This window comes from Trichechus manatus, unplaced genomic scaffold (assembly GCF_000243295.1).
Source record: "Trichechus manatus latirostris isolate Lorelei unplaced genomic scaffold, TriManLat1.0 scaffold00162, whole genome shotgun sequence".
NCBI classification, from domain to species: Eukaryota; Metazoa; Chordata; class Mammalia; order Sirenia; family Trichechidae; genus Trichechus; species Trichechus manatus.
In genome coordinates this window covers 1,726,901-1,752,182 of record NW_004444098.1, presented here as the reverse complement: position 1 = coordinate 1,752,182, position 25,282 = coordinate 1,726,901, and the positions used below count along the sequence as shown (strand labels likewise).

Genomic DNA, 25,282 nt, shown 5'->3' with positions numbered 1-25,282 from the left:
GTTGTTAATGAGTCTTCCTCCAATCCTGATGCCCCATTCTTCTTCATATAGTCCAGCTTCTCAGATTATTTGCTCAACATACAGATTGAATAAGTATGGAGAAAGGATACGACCCTGACGCACACGTTTCCTGACTTAAAACCACACGGTATCCCCTTGTTCTGTTCAAAGGACTGCCTCCTTAGACTTCTTCAATAACACCTGATCTATCTTATTTATTTCATAAAGCAGGTGAAAACACATTGGTGATGGAGCCCCTACACATTCTGTATCAAACTAGCCGTGTACTTGAAACATTGCTTTAGGGTGTCCACAGCGATGACATTAGCATTGGTGATAATCCATTGTACAACCCACAAATAATGGAATACTGATTTTTAAATGTTTCTAGTGATTGAGGGTTGACAGTCTTAGGTACATTAGATCTTTGTGTGTGTGTATGCGTGGTGAAAATATACATAACCAAACATATACCAATTCAACAATTTCTATGTATATAATCCAAGTACATTGGATCTTGAAGAGAAACTGAATGAAGATGAACGCTAAGAAATTCTTCAGTATGCATGCAGTTTGCTTACTATGTCTTCAGAATTTATTTTGTATTGCCTGGGTACCTGACTCAGATTCCTTGTTACCATTTGCTTCTGGCATCAAGGCTACTTCTCCGTTTCTAGGGGGCAAATGATGTCATTAAATCTTGAAGGATGGGGAGATGACTTTGCTGAACTCTTAGTTATATAAGTCATGGAATATGAGCAAGTGGATAACTTTGTTTTCAAAATGAAGTATATAAAGTGCCTTCCCAAAGTATAAAAAATTAAGATAAGAGATGGTCCTTGTTTGAAAGGAAGTTTTCCATTCGCTCAGTGCCATGCCTTGTGAATAAGAAGTACTTAATGAATAGGTATTAAAGAACTGAATCAATAGCTGAATAACGACTAAATGAACGGGCTCATAATTTTTTTTTAATGATCAAATGAATGAATGAATAGTAACTTCACATTTGCTTTTATTTTGTGTAGGATTTTTTATTCACCCCTGGCACCAAAGTTTCCACTTTTTTCAGGAAGATTTTTCAAAGATAAATGCTACTCTGCCTATATTCTCTAAAATTTGAGGTCACAATTTGTCAGCAACAAGGTTACTCTGCTATTCAGTATTTATTTTTTCTGGAACACCGCCATTTCATTTTATGGAGTTAGTGACCACTCTGGTACCAATGGCATACTTGACTGACCCTTATCAAACTAGTAGTATATTATCGGTCATATTTTCTCTAACTTTCCAAAAACAGGAGGAATTATCCACAACCTGGGTGTATGTGCTCCTTTTATTTCCCCTAAGTGTCTACATTTCCAATACTCATATTTGTTTATCATGCACATGTGCCTCATTTAAATGCATCCTTTATTCAAATCTTCTGAGCAAATATTCACACTTAAAACACATCAGGTGGCTTTCTGTTCCATGGACCTCTCGATGCCAGGTAAGTTTATGACATTTGGGGCTTTAGCAAAAAGTATGAATTTGTGACTTGGGGCAAATATCCCGAAAACCATTAAGAAACAGGATTTCCTCAGCAAGAGAGTGCATTTACCTCAAGGAGAAAATTTCACATTTCTACTGTCAACCAGACTCTGCATATAGGATAATTGCAAGCACATTTTCTAGTCCCTGCCTACCTTTGAAACTATGTTTGCTTAAGGCTCCTGGGGGAAGAGTTTTCCACAATCTTGCCCATCCCCCACCGGATCAAGTTTATTTAAGAGGTGCCAATGTGCAGTTAACAGCACTATATCTTGGGTGAATGTATTGCTTGAGCTTGGTAGAAGTGGATTGACACATGAGGCTTTCATGATTGAATTATGCATCCTTCACCCTGGGGCCTTTCTCTTTCCCCCACATATTGAAAGAACATAATTATTACATAAGAATTTGGAGCTATGTGCTAATAATATACATCACAATAAACTGTGTATATATAAAATCTCAAGTGAGCAGGTACCTACTTAGTGTCCAACTTTTCATATAAATGCCAGAACAAATTATCTGATGGACCAAAACAGTTGAGGTTATTTTAAAAAGTGTCTGTCAGTGACATTAGGCAATATGCCATATAAATCGCAGAATGACACCTTTGAAAAAAGTTGTTGACTTCTTGAGGGGTGATGTGCCAGGTGCAAAGAAGGAAAAGAAATATAAGGATGGATAATAAATAGATCCTAAAGGAAAGCTAAGATCAGAAATAAACTCCTGTACTTTTTTTAGCAAAACCATAGTGCAGCTGCTCTGGGGTGCCTGATTGGCTGTATCTTTATCTGAATGCACGGGAAAAGCCAGCTGAGCTGTCACCCAAGGGAGCGCAGAGCTCAACATACTAGTATCCTCCATATTCTAGGCCTCTCATGACTCTTGAAACTCTCCTGAGACCTCTGATCACTTTAGGATAAAGTCCAAACTCCTGCACATGGCTTACCAGAGACTTCATGGCTAGGTTCTTGATTACATCTGTCTTAGGTTGGGTTTCTCAGAAGCAGGCCCTGCGTACAAGTGATTTATTAAGGAGAAGACCCCTTATCCTGTAAGAGGGTGATAAAATCAGACAAGGAAGAGGGAAAGTCAAGCAAGGGTGTAATCTCAGGCAAAGTCCAACAATAGGTGGGTTCTACCTGGTCCTGTAGGACTCTGAGGTGTAGCGTACACCTCAGAGTGTCCTGATGGAGGTGAGACAGCTGGGTTTTCATACTCCTGTACCTGACAGTTATTGATTAAACACTGCCCTCAGGGTGTGTGTGGGGATTGGCGGGGGGAGTAAACTTCCAGATACTTCTAGCTATTCTCATGTGGACAAATTGAGCACCAGTAGCCCCAGGACAGTCCTCTGTGAAAGACCACAGGTGCTGGCTGTTGGCAAAAGTATACTAAGGTGAGGGTCAGGCATGGCACAAAAATGTAAATGGGATCCAAGGAAGCTGGCGGAGCAACAGTATTGCCCACTTCAGCATCTTTATTTCACAGTAGCCTCTCTCGCCCTCCCACTCAATGTTCCACCTCAGTGTTCCACTTCCTGTTCCTTGAACCTTCTGCTTCTGGGTCTTTGCCCTTTCATTTGCCCTCACTGTGCCTGCCTACACACCAGGCTACTGTCTACTCATCCTTCAGACCTCAGCTTCAATATCATTTCCTCTAGAAAGCCTCTCTTAAATTAACTACCAAGTCCATTCTCCCCTACATGTATAGTCTGTAGTGATCATTCTACCTTGTGATTGGCTGCTTCTTTTTTCCCTCCCAGGAGAAGGCTGGAGATTGTGTTTATCTCATTATCCACTGTACCTCCAACACCTGACAGTAGGTGGGCAGCAATAAACATGTATCAAATAAATAAAAAATTTATAATACCAATCTTTAATCCCAGAATCCATACTAATGCAAAGTTGGATGTGAGCAATTGAACTAAACAATGTGACTCATTTAAAATCGTAGTTTTTTTTAAAAAAAATATGCATTATCTTATCTGACTCCTTACTCTGTTTCTCTGAATGGAAAGTAACTGGATTTTTGTTTAACATTCTTGTTATTTAGAGGGAAGTAAATAAGTCCTGCCAGACAGGACTTAGACCAAAGTACCCCTCCAGATACATAAAGCCTAGGATGAAGAGGAAAGTAGGTCATTAGAGAATGATGACAGGGACACTCATTCTCGACCTACAATATTTTATTGAACATATTTTTAACATAACTATTCCCCTTTTGACTCCAGGGTGAGTCTAATTTATCTTTGAGCCCCAGGTTTGTGTGCACTTCCTGTCTTTTTAGGAGTTTAATAGATGCTTAATGTTGACTGAATGGATTCTTTCATGTATAGACATATATCAAGCATTTATTATGCATAAAGCATTATGCTGGGTACCAAGTAGAGGAGAATTAAAAGGAGAATTGTTAACTAACCAGCATTCCCACCTCCTTCCACTCTAGCACTATTCCAGGGGCAATATGCCATTTATAAAAAGCTTTACTTTCCATGGCCAATGCTGAGCAGAAATGGAGAGTGGCATCAGACTTTCCCAAATAGAATACACTGGCCTAAGGAAACTTTTCTACTCAGTGTCTGCGGTGTTTAGTAAATAAAACCAAAGGCACCCAAATGGTTCTCCTTGTTAATAGCAGATATACCTGAACTACCAATAAGTTCCAGTTTGTAAGTAATATCAGGTTCGCTTCATGGCTATAGCCCTTACCCCCTTCCAGTCAGGAGCCTGTGGCTGATTCTCTTCTAAAATTCTCCTTTAGAGCCTCATCTTCCAGTCTCATCAAGAATTGAAGAGTGATTCTCAAGGCACATGATTCCCCCAGATTAAGAGGCCATGAACCAAAAACGTTTACAAAGGCCTGAAACGCCCAACTAATGTACCCACTAATAGTGATGATCATTTTCTTGTGCTGGAGAACCCTTGATATTTGAAAGTTCAGTCTACAGAGGAGAAAAAGAAGTATCTCTAGGCTTCATAAAAGAAGTAATACTTAAATTGAGTTTTCAGAGGTGAGTAGGTGTTTGACGAATGGGAAAGGAAATTTCAGGTAGGGACTGTCCATGTCAGTAAAGAACATGGCTAGTTTGGAGGATAACAGAAGTTAAGTATACCTAGAGGAAGTAAACTGAGGAAGTCATAGAAGATAAGGCTAGAGAGGAAAGTTGTTAGGGCCAGGGTTTGAAAGAGATTATTAAGGCATTAAGATTTAACCATAGTAGGTAACAGAGAGGTAAAAATAGAGAAAGGGCATGATTAGATTTGGTTTCTAAGGAGACAACTCAAGACACTTTATGAATAATATGCTAGAAAGATGAAGGAACAGGGCACCATCATAATCACTCACGAGAGAGATGATGAAGGTTTGGGCTTGGGCAGTGGCAATGAGGTTAAAAAACAGGGGCAAGATTCACAAGATAAATGTAAGATCGAATTACATCAGACAAATACAAAGAGTAATATTTGACTCAATTTTCCAGTATGGGCAATTGAGCAGATGAGAATTTAATTTACTCAGATAGAGAATATAAGAAGAAAGAGATGCGGAAGTAGGAAATAATGAGTTCTGCCTTGGATATGTTACATTTGAGGTAACTGCCAAAAATCCAGATAGGCATGTCTAATCTTTACTTGAAAATGTTGATCTGGAGCTAAGAAGGTTCTGGGCTAGAGATACAGGAATGGGAGTCATCAAATCATGGCAGTGTTAACAAATAGAGAAGAGAAATAAGGACAAGACCTCCATGAACATGAACATTGAAGGAGTAGGAGGAAGAGAAGAACTCAACAAGCGATACTGAAAAGGAGTGGTCAGAAAAGTTGGAAGAGAATCAGGAAAAGATATAGTTATTGACATCAACGGAAGAGAGTTTTGAGGATGAAGAAATCAACCATGTCAAGTGCAGCAGGGATGTTGAATAAAAAGAGTCAAAGAAAGAGTCCCTTGGTATTAAGCAATAGGACATTTTTTTACCTCAGCAAGAACAATTTCTCTAGAGTAGTGGGGTAAAAGTCCAGATTGCAGTAGGATGTGGAGTGAATAAGAGCTGAGAATATGGGGGAAGTGAGTATATATTCTCATTTAAGAGATTATTGCCAAGAAGAAACAGGGAGATTGAATATTAGCTTAGACTATTTGAGGAAAAGGAGGTTTATTAAAAAAAATAATTAAGGCAAGTGATAGTAGGAAAATGGATCTGCACTATGATCACCCAACAAAAACACCAAAAACAAGCAGAAACTGTTAGAACAACTTTGTTAGAACTCTGGAAAACAGTCAATAGCAACAAAATGAATGCTGAATCAAGAAAAAGACTATTTCAAAATGTTAGGAAAGCACTGTGGCATTTACTTGCCTATGCTCCACTCACTACCTGGCTTGGCAGCTTGTTTGAAGATAACAGCCTATGTTCCCTATATGGCACTCTGGACCTAGTTCCAGAGGGAGCAGAGTAGACCTTATTCACAAATTACTGAGTTTCTCTATTCTAACATGTATGGTGGCTACCTAAAACACTGAAGCAAGGTGTTCATTTCTATTTTGCCTATCTCAGAACTCACACAGGGTGTAAAAGTGGCAGGCATCCCCCAAGCACTGTAACCACCTGGAGCTAAAGACTGCAATTGAGACATGCAACGGACTGCTTAAGGACTAAGAGAAGATGCTGGGGAGAGAGTTTCTTTGGAAAATTAGAGTATTCAAAAGCACCATGTATACAGGGGGATTTAGAAAGCTACACACATGCCCAGAGCAAGATGCAAGCTCACATAAGATCTGAGAAAACCCTGAGCTTTCACCTCAGGATGATCTCTAGGTTCTGTGTAAGCCTGGATAAGTGTTGAAGGAGTGCCCCAGCACAGAGCCAATCTGCAAATACTGGAAGAGTTTTTTTCCCTGTTGTTGTTTTTTGTTGTTCATTGTTTTGTTTTTCTTTTTTAACACATGGTGTCCAAGGAAATCTGTCAAAACACTAACTGAACACAAGTTAAAGAAACAGAGATTTGAGTGGCCACACCCATCAAGGAATACAGTCTTTGCCAAAAAAAAAAGTTTGGAAGAGTTACTAAACCAATGGACAAGTCTTTAATAATAATAAAAAGAAAATCCTGAGGAAGGGGAAAATCTGATTTCCCAGATTATCACATTATAATATTCAAATGTCCAATTTTCAACAAAAATAACAAGGCATGCAGAGAAATAGGAAAGAATGGCCCATTCAAACAAAATAACATGACAGAAACCATCCCTGAGGAAGCCCAGACATTGGACTTACTAGACAAAGACTTAAAAACTACTATCTGAAATATAGTCAAAGAGTTTAAGGGAGACATGGACAAATAACTAAAGGGAATTAGCAAAATGATGTATAAAAAACTAAAATATTGATAAAGAGAAACACATTATAAAAAGGAACCAAACAGAAATTCTGAAGCTGAAAAGTAAAATAGCTTAAATGAAAAATTCACTGGAACAGTTCAATAGCAGATCTGAACAGGCAGAATAAAGTACCAATGAATTTAAAGATGGGACAATTGAAATTATCTAGTATGAGGAACAGAAAAAAAAGAATGAAGTGAACAGAGCCTAAGGGGCTCGTGGGACACCACCATGCAGACCAATGTACACATTATGAAGAGAAATGGTCAGTAAGAATATATGAAGAAATAACAGCTGAAAACTTCCTAAATTTGATGAAAGACATGAATCAACACATCCAAGAATCTCAACAACTTCAAGTAGGATAAACTCAAAGAGAGCACACCAAGACCCATTATAATCAAACTGTAGAAAGGCAAAAACAAAGAGAAAATCTTGAGAGCAGCAATAGAGAAGTGACTTGTCACCTACAAGGGATCCTCAATAATATAAACAGCCAATTTCTCATCAGAACCACAGAGGTCAGAAGGCAGTAGGAGGATATATTTAAAATGATGAAAGGAAAAAAAAAGTGAACCAAGAATTCTATATCCAACAAAACTGTCCTTCAAAAGTGAGAGAAAAATTAAGGCATTCCCAGATAAACAAAAACTGGGAGTCCATTACCACTAGACCTGTCCTACAAGAAATGCCAAAGGGAGTCTTTCAGGTTAAAATGAAAGAACGCTAAACAGTAACTCAAAACACTATGAAGAAATAAAGATCTCTAGGAAAGGTAATAATGTGGGTAAATATCAAAGCCAGTATTATTGTATTTTTGGCTTATAACTCCACTTTTTATGTGCTACATGATTTAAAAGACAAATGCATTGAAATAATTAAAGATCTATGTTACTAGGCACACAATGTATAAATGTGTAATTTGTGACAGCAACAACAGAAAGGGGAGGAGGAATGGAACTGTATAGGAACAGAGTTTTCACATGCTGTTGAAGTTAAGTGAATATAAATTAAAACTAGATTGTTATAAATTTAGGTTGTTAGATGTAATCACCATGGGAACCACAGAGAAAATATTTTTAAAGTATACACAAAAGGAAATGAGAAGAGAATCAAAACGGTTCACTACAAAAAATCAACTAAACACAAAAAAGGCAGTAAAGGAGGAAATGAGAGACAAAGAAGGTACAAGACACACAGAAAACAAATAGCAATTGTACACCAACAAATTAAATCATCTAGATAAAATGGAAAAATTCCTACGAATACACAAACTACCTAAACTGACTCAAGAAGAAATAGTAAATCTCAACAGACCTATAAAAGTAAAGAGATTGAATCAGTAATCAAAAAACTTCCTAACAAAGAAAATTCCAGGAACAGATGGCTTCACTAGTGAATTCTATGAAACATTTAAAGAAGAATTAGCACCAATTCTCAAACTCTTCCAGAAAATAAAAGAGAACACTTCCTAACTTATTCTATGAGCATTACCCTGATACCAAAACCAGACAGACACCACAAGAAAAGAAAATTACTGATCAATATCCCTTATGAATATAGATACCAAAACCCTCAACAAAATACTATCAAAGAGAATCCAACAGCGTGTTATAAAAACTATACACCACCTCAAAGGGTGATTTACTCCAGGAATACAAGTGTGAATCAAAATATGAATATCAATGCAATAAGCCACATTAATAGAAGGATGGGAGAAAACCATAGGATCGTCTGAATTGATGCAGAAAAGGCATTTGGAAAAATCTAACATGTTTTCATGATAAAAACACTCAGCAAACTAGGAATAGAAGAAAATTTCTTCAACATTATAAAAGGCAGTTATGATAAAACCACAACTAACATTATACTCAATGGTGAAAGACTGAAAGTTTTCCCCCAAAGATCAGGAACAAGACAAAGATGCCTGCTTGCACCACTGCTTTTCAATGTTTTACTGGAAATTCTAGCCTAAGAAACTAGTGAAGAAAAAGAAACAATAGGCATCCAAATTAGAAAGAAAGAAGCTGAACTTTCTCTTTTCTCAGATGGCATGAAATAGAAGAGGGTTAGGGGATAATTGAAGGAACAGGTTCTGGAAAGGGTAAGAAGGGGCACTCTTATAAGGATAGATGGAAAGATTATCCTTTCACTGGAGAAGAAATATCACTCCCTTAATCTGATAGTAAGTTTTACAGGTAGAGGGGGAAGGTAGTCCGGGGAAGGTCACATCTAATGACCTCTATTTTCTTGGTGAAGTAGTGCTCTGTCATCTGCCACAGAGGAGCCACCATCACTGGCATGGGAAGTTCCTGGGTACAGTCACCAGCTAAAAAAGAGCACCCAGATCTTAATAATTTGATATCTGCTCCCTCTGTTCCAGCAGGACGGACAACTTAGACTCCTGGGAAGCATTGTTAAATTTAACTATATCATGAAAACAGAGTTATACACACACATACATATGTATATGCATATATATACATATATATATACATACATGCATACATGCTTCTAAGTTGGCATATTGAGTAGGGAAATACTTATGTATTTTAAACATATGACCCAGTAGATGAAGCAAAGTGTTATGTGCAATACTTAGACAAAAGATGGGGAGGGTAAAGGTGTTCAGTCCCCAAGTTATCCACCAGCTGCCTTCTTGGCCAGCCCTTTCTTCCCCACCGCACCATATGTTTTATACCATCTAAATTACAGTGGCCCCCAAATAGTTAATAATAACACTGATGGTTTACATTAGCTGAGTTCTTACTATGTGTCAAGCATTCTTCTAAGTACTCTGCATATTAACTCATTAAATCCTTCCAATAACCTCACAGGACAGTACATGAATGCTATTATCCATATTTTACAGATGAGGAAATCAAGAACATAGAGTTTATGTGGTTGCCCATGGTCATATGGCTAGGAAGGGTGCAGAGCTGGCTTTCAATATCAGGCAGTCTGACATGGGTCTGCCCTCATTACCGTCAGTAGGATAGTAAAGGCCTAGAAGATTTGTCTTGCTGTACGCCAAGCTCATGATTCAGGCTGGTCTTCATTTCTTAATTACAGAGACATTCTAGGGGCTTGTGAGCCTGGAGGCCTGTGAGGGTCTTTGGGGTGTTTTGCCCCAGAATCTGTTTATTATTCAACTTTGCATACTCAGATTATGGCACATTAATAATCCTCCATAAATATCTGATGAATAATTGAATGAATGAGCAAAGCTAACTTCTCTCCAATTTCCCAAGAGTGTTCTGCTTGAAATGTTTGAACCTAACTTGTAGATTTGGGTCGGGGGTGTGGGGGTGCGGTAGGCAGCTGAGGAAAGGAGAAGGGATATAGGGACTGTTGCCTTCATGGGGTACACATTTTGTGAATTTGTCTCTGTCTAATGGCATTCGGTAGTCATTTCATTTTTTTCCATCTTCTTTCAGCATAAATTTGTGATGTATTTAAACATATTCCAGAAAATGCTGACTACCACATACCAAAAGCATGCCCCCTTCCATCTGGCATTTTATCTAGTCTTACAGTCTACTTCCTGGTGCAGTTTAATATTTGGGCTCTGGAGATGTCTTTACTTAACAATATCAATAATTTGACATATTAGGAGAAGTCTCTAAGTCTGAGACCTGAAGTCTGCAGTTCAATTCTCTATTTGATTATTTTTTAACAAATATTGAAATCCCAAGCTTGCTCAGGGAACAGGAGAGGGAAGGCTTTGAGGGCTGCTGGCTGAGGTAACATTCTTTCAGAACTAAGGAGACCACTTTCTGAAATAGCATGCTTGGTCTTTTCTTAAGCAGAGAAAGCACTTACTGCTTATGTATAAAGTCAATCTGTACTCTCTAGCAAGGTACAAATTAATCAAAAGGTACAAATTAATCAAATTAATCAAATTAATCAAAATCATTTGGGACAAACACTTACGATGCACCTAACTTATAGGGACTTTGAGGACTTACAGAAGCAGTGACAGCCAACCCCAATCCTCTAGCAATGCATCATCTTGATGAGAAAATAAGACAGGAAACAAGTCTGAGCAATACCAGACAACTCTTGGCTATATAAATATGCAGCTAAGTATGAAACTGTGCCATGGAGACCAGAAGTTCTGAGTAGGAGGAATTGATGATGATTGAAATATAAGAGAACAGTGGAAGATAAGTGAGGACTTGGAGTGTGAATGGAGTTTACAAAGGCAGCGTGTATCTCACGATGTACCATGTAACCTGTGAAGTGTGTTACATGCATGACCTCATTTATTCCCCACAAAAACAATAAGTACTACAGTTGTCAATTCTCTTTCTCCAGATCCAGAAACAAAGGTTCAAAAACATTACAGCTGGCACAACTGTGAGGGGCAGAGCACTAGTCAAACTGGGGCAGTCTGGTCCTGGAGCCCACACACTCCACCATGCACTGTTCTTTGTGGTGGCCTAGGCAACTTCCACCCCCAGTGTCTGTGTTTGCAAATGCACGGCATATGCAACTGCAAGTGAACATTTGGAGAGGTATGCACAACCAAAGCTAATCCCCAAAGAGAAGACACCTTTAGCAATAGCCTTGCCATTTGACCTGGGGGACTTTCTACCTCCATTAGCAGAGGGTTTGGGAATGAGGGTCATTTCCCATTGAAGGGCTTTCTTTTCTACACCACAGCTCTATTATGTCTGGTACAGCACACAAAATTAGATCCTGTTTAAAACCTCAACAAGTCTTATCTCTAGTGCGAGAAGATCATGGGTACAAACTCCATTCTATTTCTTTAGCCAACCATCCAAACTCCCGTGTCTTCAAACTATAACCTCCAGGTCACCCAGGTAATGTCACTGCCCATTATCATGAGCCCACAGGAGGTGATGGTGTTTAATGGGAGAACCACACCCTCCACTTCAAACATGAACTCAATTGTGGTGAATGAGAGGAATCCACTGGGCTTTTTCACTCCTGGAGGGACAGCCCTACTCAGCTCAGCATCAGAGACCTATCACACTGAGGTGGAGGTCGAGATCGATGATATTAAAATCCTGACATAGGACATAATTTCTCCATCACTTAAATAGTCTCTGACAGTGCAGAATTTTGGAGTCTTTGAGAGAGGACATGCAGAAAAAGGAGCAATAATGCAAATTCAGTGCTCAGTTGCTGATTTGGCTAGAGACTTACACTCTCTATAAAATAGTCATATTTTCCTCCATTCCCCTTCTTCTACCTATGAAGAAATACATCACTTCCCTTGCAAAGAATCTCTCTTCTCCTTTCCCTTTCCCCTTTCCCCATGCACGACTCGTTGCCTCCTCGGCTATGCTCCCTAACTTTATTCTTATTATTACATTATATTGTAGATAGTCTTGTCCATGTCTTTCCGCCATGACAGACTATGAGTTTATTGAATGTCAGAGTCAAGTACATTTTTACATTTCCAGAACCTTACAAAGCGCCACTGTGAGTGCCCCATCCACCTCCTCAAGCCCTTACCACTTAAAGGCCAACACTTGTATTTCTTTGCTTGAGGGCTTTCTCTGATCCAAGCCTGTGGCATACCAGAAGTGAGGATAAATTAATGTCCCTGGGGAGTACCTTCAACCAATGACTGATGGGAGTTGATACCCCAGCTCCTGGCCCTTTGGGGAGAAGAGCTCAGAGGAGTGTTTCGCCAGTGGCCTCCAGGGTTGCTCATGGGATAACCCTTCAGTTGCGATCAGAGGATACTAAAGCACCTTTTCTTGACTGCCTTCCCTGCCCTGTCTAACTCCCCCACTTCCCAACTGGTATATCATTCACCTCCCCAATAAACTACTTTCACCTAAATCCTTGCCTCAAGGGGAACCTAAACTAAGAATGCACCCAATATACAGTAGGAGTCTAATCAATGTCCTTTTAATTAAACTGAATTGCAAAGATGCCTAGTGTAGCATGAGACAAGAGACGTGGAAGAGTGTGGCTACAGAAGTGCAAGGTGCCTACCAGCGGAGTCTGCGCACATGTAAACACAATGAGCCCCATGATTTCAGGGTTTCCCTCTGCAATAGGGAAGCAGCTGTCCTAGTTGTTAGTAGGGAAGAGTGCACGTCAGGAACTCTGGCTTCTATTTTTAGACCTCTTGCTGACATAGAAAACCTCTGTTTCCTAACAGTACAATGGTGACCTTCCCAACCTAAGAGAAATGGTGCAGAATGCCTAATAAGGAAGCAAGTCCCCATTTGTGGAAGCCATAGAGGAACAGAGAAGGGAAAGAAGAGCTTAGGTACTGTGCGCTGGCAGACATGGTGCTCTCAGCTCTCTTTTGACAGCGAAATAGAATGCGCTGGGTTGCCTGGCAGTACAATGCCTTGAACAGAATTTCGGTCTCCAAGCTTCCCAAGTCCAGCTCTGAGACTAAGACTTCCAAAGGGCATTATCCATTGCTCTTTTTAAAAACCTCACATTAAAAGGTAATTTTCCAAAAAAAGGGTAAATCATGAGTCTCATACAGATATAAAATGAACACGTGTTAGATATTTTATTTAACTCATTCATCAGTGAGAGAACTAGACAGATGATATAAATGGTTCAAAACAGAATTCAAGCCAACAAACATATTTATACATCAGGAATATTAAAATGAATGTGCAAATGGAGGCAAACCAGCTTCTTCACCAGTGGGGGAGGGAAGTCGATTGAACCTCTACAGGACAAAACAGGACAGAATTTACACGACCGTAATAGAGATACTTTGCATTGCTCTCAGTTGTACGATTTACAGAGCTGTAAAATAGCTCCCATAGAATCAGAGTCAGAAAACACTGAAGAGAGTGTGCTGTAGCCAATGTGCAATTTTCCACTAAAGCACAATTTTTCGCTACACTCATAATTGTTAGATTTAATAATGCAATCCTTCTCCAACAAGGAACGGATCTGATTTTTTTTTTCCTGGAGTGTACTTATGCTTTTAAAACCCAGGTCTTTTTTTTTTTTTTTTTTAACTCTGTGAGTGGGGATGAGAGTAATAAAATGCAAGGCAGAGATAACGGTGCTTAAGAAAAGTTACCTGATTGTTAACTAAAGGGAAAAGCTCAAGGTTTAGTAGAAAGCTCCTTCCTTGATAAGATAGTTGGCATTTCACACACATTATCTCATTCCGTCCTCCCAATGAACCTGAGAGTTAGGGGAAGATAGTTCTTCTTTTCTAGATGAGGAAACTGGAACCCAGAGTGATTAAGTAGCCTACACAGGGTCACACAAATAGCAGAGCCAGGATTTTAACGCAGTCCTTCTGGCTGCGAAGTTTAGGATTTGTTTTTCATTATATGAGGCTGCACTGGTGAGGGGTGATATCAGGAAGGTGGGTAGCAGTCAAGAAGCTTCCTGACCCCCACCTTAAACAGGGCAGGTCGGTAGTGGTTTCAAAGGACCACATTGCAATGTTTCTCATTGGTGACTGTCATGTTTCTGTCAAAATTTTCTCATCTGTTGAGTGCTCTGCAGAAACAACAAACAGAATTCACTTCTGGTTTCCCAGGCTGAGATGAAACATTGATTTAAATGACCCAGAAAAGAATGAACTACTCTTTGAAGCTGCAAAGACGGAGGCCTTGTATTGAAAGTTGTTCTGAAATGAAATGGAAAAGCGCGGATTTCGTGGGATTCCACTGGCCTTTTTTTACACAGAGAAGGCTTAGATTCTGATAAACAGCATTCATCGAGCATTTATTGAATGTCTACTATGTGCTCAGTACTACACTAAGTGCCAAGGGGAACGTTACAGTGAATCAAATCCAAACCCTAACCTGCCTAGAGCATACTAGAGAAGATTAGACGCGTATAAAAAATTGACAACACAACATGTTAAGGATTATGGGGTTATGGAGTTTCCAAGAAAGATGATATGCAGGTAGGGAGAATCAGAGAGATATTCATGGTGGTGGCATCATTTGAACTGGACTTTGAAGGATGAGAAGATTTCAACATGGAAATGTGTGTGTGGATCACATCCACCAATTCCATTATTATAACCCCAAACACAGCAAAGTTCCTTTTTAAAAACTTATTAATGCAAAAAAATCCATTTTCAATTTGTTAGGACCTAACAGGTTGATGAACTTGCTATTCATTTTGCAGAGTAGTAGAGGATTCAATTAACATGAGAGAAAGTCGTCTTTAATTTGATTTTTGTTATTTCCTAAAATGAAAGGAAATGCCATTTGAGTTCATGAGAAATGCCGAGGTCTCTTGATTTCAAAACAAATTCCCACTGGCATTTGAAACTGTCGTTTTCTAAAGCTAAATGGATCTTTATTTATTATCTTCCCCAATCACAAGATAGCAAGAATCCCATGTTTTCCAACTATTCTCCACCTGATGACATTTTATTGTTGTGCAAAAAAAAAAGTATGTAGATTACACTTACAAATTACTTCCAACCTGAAAGTTCCATTCAGTGTCTAAGATCTTTAAAATAGAAAATGGGCCTTGTCACCACAAGCAAAGTGCCCTGAATCTCCCAGAACATAAACTGCTCACTTTAAGGACACTATGCTCCTGTGATAAACAAAAAAGCAGCAGTTCACTTGTATTAGAAAGAGGCTGAGCAAAAATGCCCTCTCCATGATGCTTTGCTGGGCACATACTTTTTGTTTAGTCTGACATTTCTTGCAGAATGACTCAAGGGCTTTTCAGTGAATTGTTTCTGACTTGCCCTTAATGCCTGATATATTTATCCCCACAACTCACCGTTTTATTGTAAATGGTGATTAGTAAAAGACTAAGTATATGGCAGGCACATAATGGGTACTCAATAAATATTTGTTGAATTGCTGAATGACTGAAGACTGGCAAGATAGAAATACTCAGAATTCAGCTAATGCCTGTAAAGAGGGACCAAATTTAATTTCCTGATGAACAAACCCAACAAGGGAGTATAAGTTCCATGATGCTGATACATTTTCACTCAAAGTACACTGATAAAAAAAAATTCTCTTTGTTGAAATATATGGAAGAGATGAAATTCTAATGAAAAAGTCATATGACCATGACTGAGAGATATTTTAATACGACACTGGCCTTGTGTCTTAGTTACCTAGTGCTCCTATAACAGGAATACCACAAATGGGTTGCTTTGACAAACAGAAATTTATTTTCTTACAGTTTAGGAGGCTAGAAGTCTAAATTCAGGGTGCTGGGCTCTAGGGAAAGGCTTTCTTTCTCTGTCAGCTCTGGAGGAGGGTCCTTGTCTCTTTGTGCTTCTGCTCCTGGATAATCTTCATGTGGCTTGGCGTCTCTCTTCCCCAGTCTCTAGTTCCTACTTGCTTATTTAAACTCTTTCATACCTCAAAAGAGATTGACTCAAGATACACCCTACACTAATCATGTCTCATTAACATAACAAAAACAACCCATTCCCAAACGGGATTATAACCACAGGTTTAGAGGTTAGGATTTACAACACATATTTTTGAGGGACACAGTTCAATCCATAACACCTTATTTGGTGAAGCAGAAGAATAATCTGAAACTCATTTCATTATTACATAAATGTGATCCCTGGTGAATAACCTTTCCACCTATCCTGCTATTTTTGCCTCAAAAAAAAAAAAGTTAGTGGTTCCCAACTGGGGGTGAGTCCCAGCCGTTCCCCACTCCAGGGGACATTTGGCAATATGTGAACACATTTTTGGTTTCACAAGTGGGTGCTCCTGGCATCTAGTGGGTAGAGGCCAGGGATGTTGCTAAACATCCCACAGTGCACAGGACAAGTCCCCACAACAAAGAATCATCCCACCCAAACTGTCAATAGTCTGAAACTGAAAATCCCTGTTTTAAATAAAGAAGTTAACAGTGATCATCTCAAACATGGGGTAGCTATATAGGTTGTGAAGACACAAAGAATGTTTATGCATAATCCCTGGAAGCAAGAAAGTCGTAAAAGGTGGCTGGGTTCTGCCAAGAAGTTCTGTAGAGCTGAGAAAATACAGAGTTTCTGGAGAGAAGAGAAAGGACATTGGGTGAGATAAGGATCACTTCAGTAAAGATTAGCACAGAGAAAGTTGGGATATCAAAGTTGTAGTACCAAGACTTCAGTCTCCTCTATTTTAAAATAGGCTTGATGATGTACTTCCTGCATAGGCACATTTTGACAATCCAATGTACTTGTAATAATGATAGTGATGCTACTATCATTACTATGAATAATAGCAGCTACATTTTATTAAGCAACTATTATGTGCCAGACAGTTCTACTCTGTCCTGTGGGGTCGCTATGAGTCAGAATCAACTCGACGGCAATGGGTTTGGTTTGGTTTGGTTTTATGTGCTAGACACTGTGGCATGTGCTTTCTATACATTACTACTAATTCTTACCGTTACCATGCTAGTAAGCATTATTATTCTCATTCTACAAAAGAATTGACAGGCTCAGAGAGTTTCTGCGATGTGTTTAAAGCACAGATGGTGATAAAAACAACACACACTGTGGTCACCATACTTTATATATACCTTATGAGTAATACGACCCGAAGTCCAGAGGAAGCAAGGCAAGAAGATGTAGAGATGAGGGTCAGAGCCATGATAGCTGAACACGGAGGAGCTTCCTGTGTTGCCTGGTGCTTTGATGCCCATGAAAGAGAGAGGGCCTGGAGGATGGGAGGGTTGTAAGGACAGTCCTGGTTTACACCGGTGTTCCTATATGTAAATATTAATAATGCTGTCTTTCACGCTTAAATGTGATTACCCTAGTATGGGGTGGTGGCTTGTGTCTTCTCCCTTCTCTTTAAACCATGGGGAGATTCACAGCATGCAAAGAAAAAAGCTTGCTGGCACTCTCAAGGCCCTCTGACAGGGATCTGAGCCATGGTGTGCCCATCTGTCCCTTCACTCGTCCTTGTGTAGGCACAGTCAACACCTGGTAGCCTTTAATGGGCAGGACTCACAGAAGCTGCCATTTGGTTCTCTATATTTAAGCTGTCTTAGGTGCTAATTAATTGCTTTGTCTGGCAATTTCCTCATTTCCATCAATAGGGCTGGTCCAAAGCAAATAGTTTGCTGGACACTGGGCTGTGGGAAGCAGTAAATGCCCAACTTCTTTTCTTCTCTGATTATTTTGCCCTTTGCACAAACCTGGTTGTCAGTAACCAAACTGAAATGTAGGACTGGAAAAACCATCTTGGCCATGTTTTGGGCAGAAGGAACAGTAGTATATAATTCATTCATGGTGAATTTTAAATAAGATTAAAATAATACAACGAGTTGGGTTGTATGGTCATTTCTAATTATGATTGTGACATTAAAAAAAATTTCCATCATCATCTCTCCATTCTTCCAGATTGTTGTTGTTGTTAGCTGCTGTCAGTGGGCCCCTGACTCTCGGCAACCCCGTGTACAACAGTCCTATGCCATCCCCATGATTGGTTGCATATTGGATGGTTGTGATCCACAGTGTTTTCATTGGCTGATTTTCGGAAATAGATTGCCAGGTCTTTCTTCCAAGTCCATCTTAGTCTGGAAGCTCCACTGAAACCTGTTCAGCATCACAGAAACACTCAAGCCTCCACTGACAGATGGATAGTGGCTGCGCATGAGGTGCATTGGCCGGGAATTGAACCCAGGTCTCCCACATGGAAGGTGAGAATTCTACCACTGAACCACCACTGCCCCTAGATTAGATGCCCCAAATCCCTCCTCACAAGAAGAGTGCCACCAAGAAAAGCCATGCCCTCTCCTTACAACCCTCCCATCCTCCAGGCCCTCTCTCTTTCAGGGGCATCAAAGCACCAGGCAACACAGGAAGCCATCAGAAGAAACAGTGCTCCCCCGTGTTCAGCTATCATGGCTCTGACCCTCAACTCTACATCTTCTTGCCTTGCTTCCTCTGTCTGCTTTATTTGCCCTTTGTCTCTTGAGCTAATGGCAAGAATCTTTCTGCTAGATGAAATCTTCTTATTCCAAAGGAGATTTAATTTCTATTTAAATCAAGCACATAGATTTATTATGCTCTTCCCATTCAAGGGCCACACACTAAAGCAATTGTGGCACTTACAGGACACGTTCAGTTATTTAAGAGGAATGAAATGCAAAACGAAAATGCCACTCTTTTCTATTTGTGACAAGGGAGAAAAAAATAACATTTTCATCTTGGAACTCAAAGATTGTCCTTTGCTCTTAAGTAGTCTTTTGTCTTAAACCGATGTTGGAAAATAACTGAGGCAAAACTAACCAATAGCAACTAGTTGTCTTGGTTATACAAGATCCCCTATTCTTTCATGATGCTTATTTTTAAATAGAAACCATTATGAGGGTTTTAAAAAAATAATATTTATTGTTAATTTAGAAAGCCTTGGTCAATACAAAAAATATAGTTGCATTAACCAGCATATTTTCATATAGTCGCTATGAATAATAGATAAAATTTTCATTATTGTGGTAGAAGTTCTTAAAAAATGGTTCCAGGTTTTGAATATGCAAGATACAGAAGGCTCTTAGCATTGATGCATTTGTTATGAGCAATGCCTAAGTCATTATATTAAATACAAAGGCAGATTACCCATTAAGCAGATAAGCACAAGTTTACTTGTGCTTATTTACTAATCCGTAGTGGCCAATTTCACTTGGGTCTCACCACATCTTTGACGTGAAATTAGTCACTACAGATTAGTAAGTAAGTTCAAGTAAGCCCATGCAGGGGTTGTTAAATTTGAAAAGAGGCTTTGATTCTACAGGAAGGTGCTGTGGGGTTGGGAGAGAGAGATGCCAGCCATAACCAGAAGCAGAATCATTGACGTGGTGAAAAAAAATGTGAAATTGTTCACTACAGATGATCTGGTAAACAAGTTAAGCACTGTGCTTACCTTGCCTATTGGATAATCCGCCCTTTATTAAATAAAGTCACTGAGTCAAATATGTTAAGTATTCGTTGTCCACATTATCTGACCTGGCCCCCTTTCCCTTCCATATGCCCTGGTAGCTCTTGTAATAACAGGCTGGTCTGGCCCTGGCTTAATGGTTTTCACGTGGGTACACTCCAGTGCACCACTCATCTGTCAGTCTGTCGTACTGTGGTGGCTTGCATGTTGCTGTGATGTTGGAAGCTATGCCACCAGTATTTCAAATACCAGCAGGGTCACTCATGGTGGACAGGTTTCAGTGGTGCTTCCAGACTAGGACAGACTAGCAAGAAGGACCTGGTGTTCTACTTCTTAAAAAAAAAAAAGTAGCCAGTGAAAACCTTATGAATAGCAGCGGAACATTGTCTAATATAGTGCCAGAAGATGAGCCCCTTAGGTTGGAAGGCACTCAAAATAAGATTGGGGAAGCATAAGCAGAGTCAACCTTAATGACATGGATGGAATAAAGCTTTTGGGACCTTCATTTGCTGATGTGGTAAGACTCAAAATGAGAAGAAACAGTTGCAAACATCCATTAATAACTGGAAAGTGGAATGTATGAAGTATGAATCGCAGAAAATTGGAAGTCGTCAAAAGTGAAATGGAATGCATAAAGATTGATATACTAGGCATTAGTGAGCTGAAATGGACTGGTATTGGCAATTTTTAATCAGATAATCATGGTCTACTATGCTGGGAAAGACAAATTGAAGAGGAATGGCGTTGCATTCATTGTCAAAAAGAACATTTCAAAATCTATCTGGAAGTACAATGCTATCAGTGATAGGAGAATATTTATAGGACTACAAGGAAGACCAGTTAATAACACTATTACTCAAATTTATCCACCAACCACTAATGCCAAAGATGAAGAAACTGAAGATTTTTACCAACTTCTGCAGTCTGAAATTGACCAAACATGCAATCAAGACTCATTGATAATTACTGGTGATTGGAATGCAAAGTTGGAAACAAAGAAGAAGGATCAGCACTTGGAAAATATGGCCTTGGTGATATAAACGACGCTGGAAATTGCATGACAGAATTTTTCAAGAACAACTTATTCATTGCAAATACCTTTTTTCAACAACATAAACAGTGACTATACAGGTGGACCTTGCCAGATGGGTACACAGGAATCAAATCAACTACATCTGTGGAAATGGAGAAGCTCAATATCATCAGTCAGAACAAGGCCAGGGCCCGACTGCAGAACAGACCATCAATTGTTCATATTCAAGTTTAAGCTGAGGAAAATTAAAACAAGTCCACGAGAGCCAAAGTACAACCTTGAGTATATCCTACTTGAATTTAGAGACCATCTCAAGAATAGATTTGATGCATTGAACACTAATGACTGAAGATCAGATGATCTGTGGGAGGATATCAAGGACATCATACATGAAGAAAGCAAAAAAGGTCATTACAAAGTCAGGAAAGAATGAAAAGACCAAAATGGATGTCAGAAGGGACTCTGAAACTTGCTCTTGAACGTCAAGTAGATAAGTGAATGGAAGAAATGATCACATAAAAGAGTTGAACAGAAGACCTCAAAGGGCAGTTTGAGAATTCAAAGTAAAGTATTATAATGAAACGTACAAAGACCTGGAGTTAGAAAACCAAAAGGGAAGAACACGCTCAGCATTTCTCAAGCTGAAAGAACTGAAGAAAAAAATTCAAGCCTCGAGTTGCAATAGTGAAGGATTCTACAGGGAAACTATCGAACAGTGTAGGAAGCATCAAAAGAAGACGGAAGGAATACACAGAGTCACTGTACCAAAAAGAATTGGTTGATGTTCAACCATTTCAGGAGGTAGCATATGATCAAGAACCAATGGTACTGAAGAAAGAAGTCCAAGCTGCACTGAAGGCATCGGCGAAAAACAAGGCTCCAGGAATTGAGCGAATACCAATTGATGTTTCAACAAACGGATGCAATGCTGGAAGCACTCACTCATTTATGCCAAGAAATTTGGAAGACAGCTACCTGGCCAACTGACTGGAAGAGCTCCATATTTGTGCCCATTCCAAAGAAAGGTGATCCAACAGAATGTGGAAATTATCAAACAATATCATTACTATCACACTCAAGTAAAATGTTGCAGGAGATAATTCAAAAAAAAAAAAAAAAAATCCAAGCCGGATTCAGAAGAGGACATGGAACAAGGGATGTCATTGCTGATGTCAGACGGATCTTGGCTGAAAGCAGAGAATACCAGAAGGATGTTTACCTGTGTTTTGTTGACTACACAAAGGTATACGACTGTGTGTATCATAACAAATAATGGATAACATTGTGAAAAATGGGAATTCCAGAACACGTAATTGTGCTCATGAGGAACCTATACATAGATCAAGAGGCAGTCATCCAAACAGAACAAGGGAATACTATGCGGTTTAAAATCAGGAAAGGTGTGCGTCAGCGTTGTATCCTTTCACCGTACTTATTCAATCTGTATGCTGAGTAAATAATTCGAGAAGCTGGACTACATGAAGAAGAATGCAGCATCAGGATTGGAGGAAGACTCATTAACAACCTTCGATATGCAGATGTCACAACCTTGCTTGCTGAAAGTGAAGAGGATTTGAAGAACTTATTGAAGAAGATCAAAGACTACAGCCTTCAGTATAGATTACATCTCAATATGAAGAAAACAAAAATCTTCACAACTGGATCAATAGGCAACATCATGACAAATGGGGAAAAGATTGAAGTTGTCAAAGGATTTCATTTTATTTGGGTCCACAATCGACGCCCACGGAAGCAGCAGTCAAGAAATCAAATGACATATTGCATTGGGCAAATCAGCTTTAAAAACCTCTTTAAAGTGTTAAAAACTAAAGATGCCACTTTGAGGACTAAGGTAAGCTTGACTCAAGCCATGATACTTTCAATCACCTCATATACATGCGAAAGATGGACAATGAATAAGGAAGACCGAAGAAGAATTGATGCCTTTGAATTATGGTGTTGGTGAAGAATACTGAATATACCATGGACTGCCAGAAGAATGAACAAATCTGTCTTGGAAGAAGTACAGCCAGAATACTTCTTAGAAGTGAGGATGCTGAGACTTCGTCTCATGTACTTTGGACATGTTATCAGGAGCGATCAGTTCTTGGAGAAGGACATCATACTTAGTAAAGGGTCAAGAAGAAGAGGAAGACCGTCAATGAGATGGACTGACACAGTAGCACAACAATGGGCTCAAACATAGCAATGATTGTGAGGATGGCATAGGACCAGGCAGTGTTTCGTTCTGCTGTACATAGGGTTGCTATAAGTCAGAACCAACTCGAAGGCACCTAAGAACAATACTCCAGTGCAGCCGGCTCTAAGGGCCTCATTTTCCACTCAATCTTTCTGCTATAGTGGACTTTGCTCATGCTGCAGAGCACATTAAACTCATTGTAGATAGTCCAACAGATGGTCCTTATGCTCCTCCGTGTCCATGGCCTGCCCTCACTTCCAGCCATGAAAAGACCATGGAATTTCAGAAAATTTCTGTTGTTCCCCAACCTCCAAGAGTCCAGAACAGAGCTAGGCAAACAAAGGCCCACGGGCCAAATACAGTCTACCTTCTGTTTTTGTAAATAAAATTTTATTGGAACATAGCCACAACCCTCTGTTTACATACTGTCTGTGGTTGCTTTCACTACAGTGGCAGAATTGAACAGTTATGACAGAGATCCTGTGGCCCAAAAGGCCTAAAATATTTACTATCTGGCCATTTACAGAAGAAATTTTGCCAACTCCTAGCCTAGGTCACTGAGATTTTAAGAGAATTTTTTTTTTTAATCTCACATATCTCATCTAGCAATGAATAATTTGTCAAATCCAATTGCAAGCAGAGTTTATAGCTCGCACCCGTGAGTTATATCTCTAGACTAGAGGACCATCACACAAGTGTTTAGTCTTAGACAAATAACTGGGAAAGGTTAAACTGATCTTCACTGATTGTTTGTTCCCCTTCATTGCCTCGCCATCTCAGGCATGTCTCTGCATCCATTCCCCCAATAAGACTTTCTGTCCTTGGCAGGAACACAGAATTTTCACATAGCCCTGTGATGGTCTTTCAGTCTTATTCCTAGTTCTGTTATTATCATCTAAGATATTTGGTTTTCAACAAGTATTTGTTAATTGAAAAAATAAATGAATAACGTGGAGCAGCATTTCTAAAACTATGTTTTGCAGAACGTTTCCCATCTTTGAAATGTGCTCCATGAAAAAGAATGGTCCATTTGAAAAACAAAAAAATCTACGATGGTCCGATACGTTTGGGAAATAATGATACACGCTGTTTTCTTCTTCAGGAGCAACATAATTCACACAGGTGTATTAAAATCTTTCAGGAAACCTACATTAAAGAAACCTGTTTCACTTTATTAAACAGAGTTTTCCAAACTTGGTTGACCTTAGAAGTTTTATTAATGTACTACAGTTAACATTTCAAAGAGCACTCATGAAAGACTGAACGTACAAGTGATGTTGATCTTGAAAGGGAGAAAAATGATCAGTAGCACCAAATCCCCTGGGGGCCTTGTTAAAGGGCAGACTCCAATTCAGCAGGTCTCGGTGGGGCCTGAGATTCTGCATTTCTAACAAGCTCCCAGGTGGTGCTGATGCTGCTGGTCCTTGAACCACACTTTGAGTAGCAGGAGATATAACAGTGGGGGCAGCACCCTATGTAATCCTCTTCCCTACTACAGCCAATTTGTTCAACTGATCCAAAAATGAAGCTGTTAATGGACAATGATAGATAACTTCATTATCCCTCCCAGGTAACATGCTTGTAATTTTATATGGATTTCTTACTTCAAAGAAGTTACTCTGAGACAATTATATATAGCAATAAAGAGGATCAGTATGGGATAGGGCTTGTCATCCTTCGTGCTGGGGGTCAGCCAGGGGAGCCATTCTGCCAAATGCGTTGAAAGAGTTCCAAATCTATTTCACTTCCGTTTCTAATTGAATTGCATACTTGATTTCTAGCCAGACCTCTCTTTTTCATATGAATAAGGCAAAAGAAGAACGGAAGAATGAGAGGGAGGGAGGGAAGGACAGTGATATGAGAGACTAGATGTCTATATAATTCATCTACCCAGTCAGATTCTCATCCAACTCACTTTGGAGCAACGTCAGTTTGCCAATAAATCAATTAAGTGAGGTTAGCTAGTGTTAACTATTTCTTTCTATAGTTTACAAAACAATTCATTCGCTGGTGATCACATCTAAGAGCATGTCCTTGTTAATCAGAACACCCGAGCAGATCCCTGGACAAAAGTACAGATGAAAGGTTGTGCTGGCATACATCAGGATAACTCTTAAAAGTGAAAACAAACAAACAATCCTATCATTCAACCCAATACCTCACAGGATGAGTCTCATATTCAGGGAGCTTCTATCATTAGAGTAATTCTATTGGTCTCAGGCATTTTACCTCTGTGGCTAAAAAAAGTCCCTAAAGTTAGGCAATTTCCGCCTCTTACCAACCCTGTGACCTTGGGCA

At 39.4% G+C, this 25,282-nt stretch overlaps 1 protein-coding gene across 3 annotated transcripts in view; it reads left to right on the top strand.

Annotated features, from left to right (window-relative positions):
• Positions 1-25,282, top strand: part of GLRA2 (glycine receptor alpha 2) — a 213,545-nt gene that overhangs the window by 19,282 nt on the left and 168,981 nt on the right. The window lies entirely within an intron of this gene.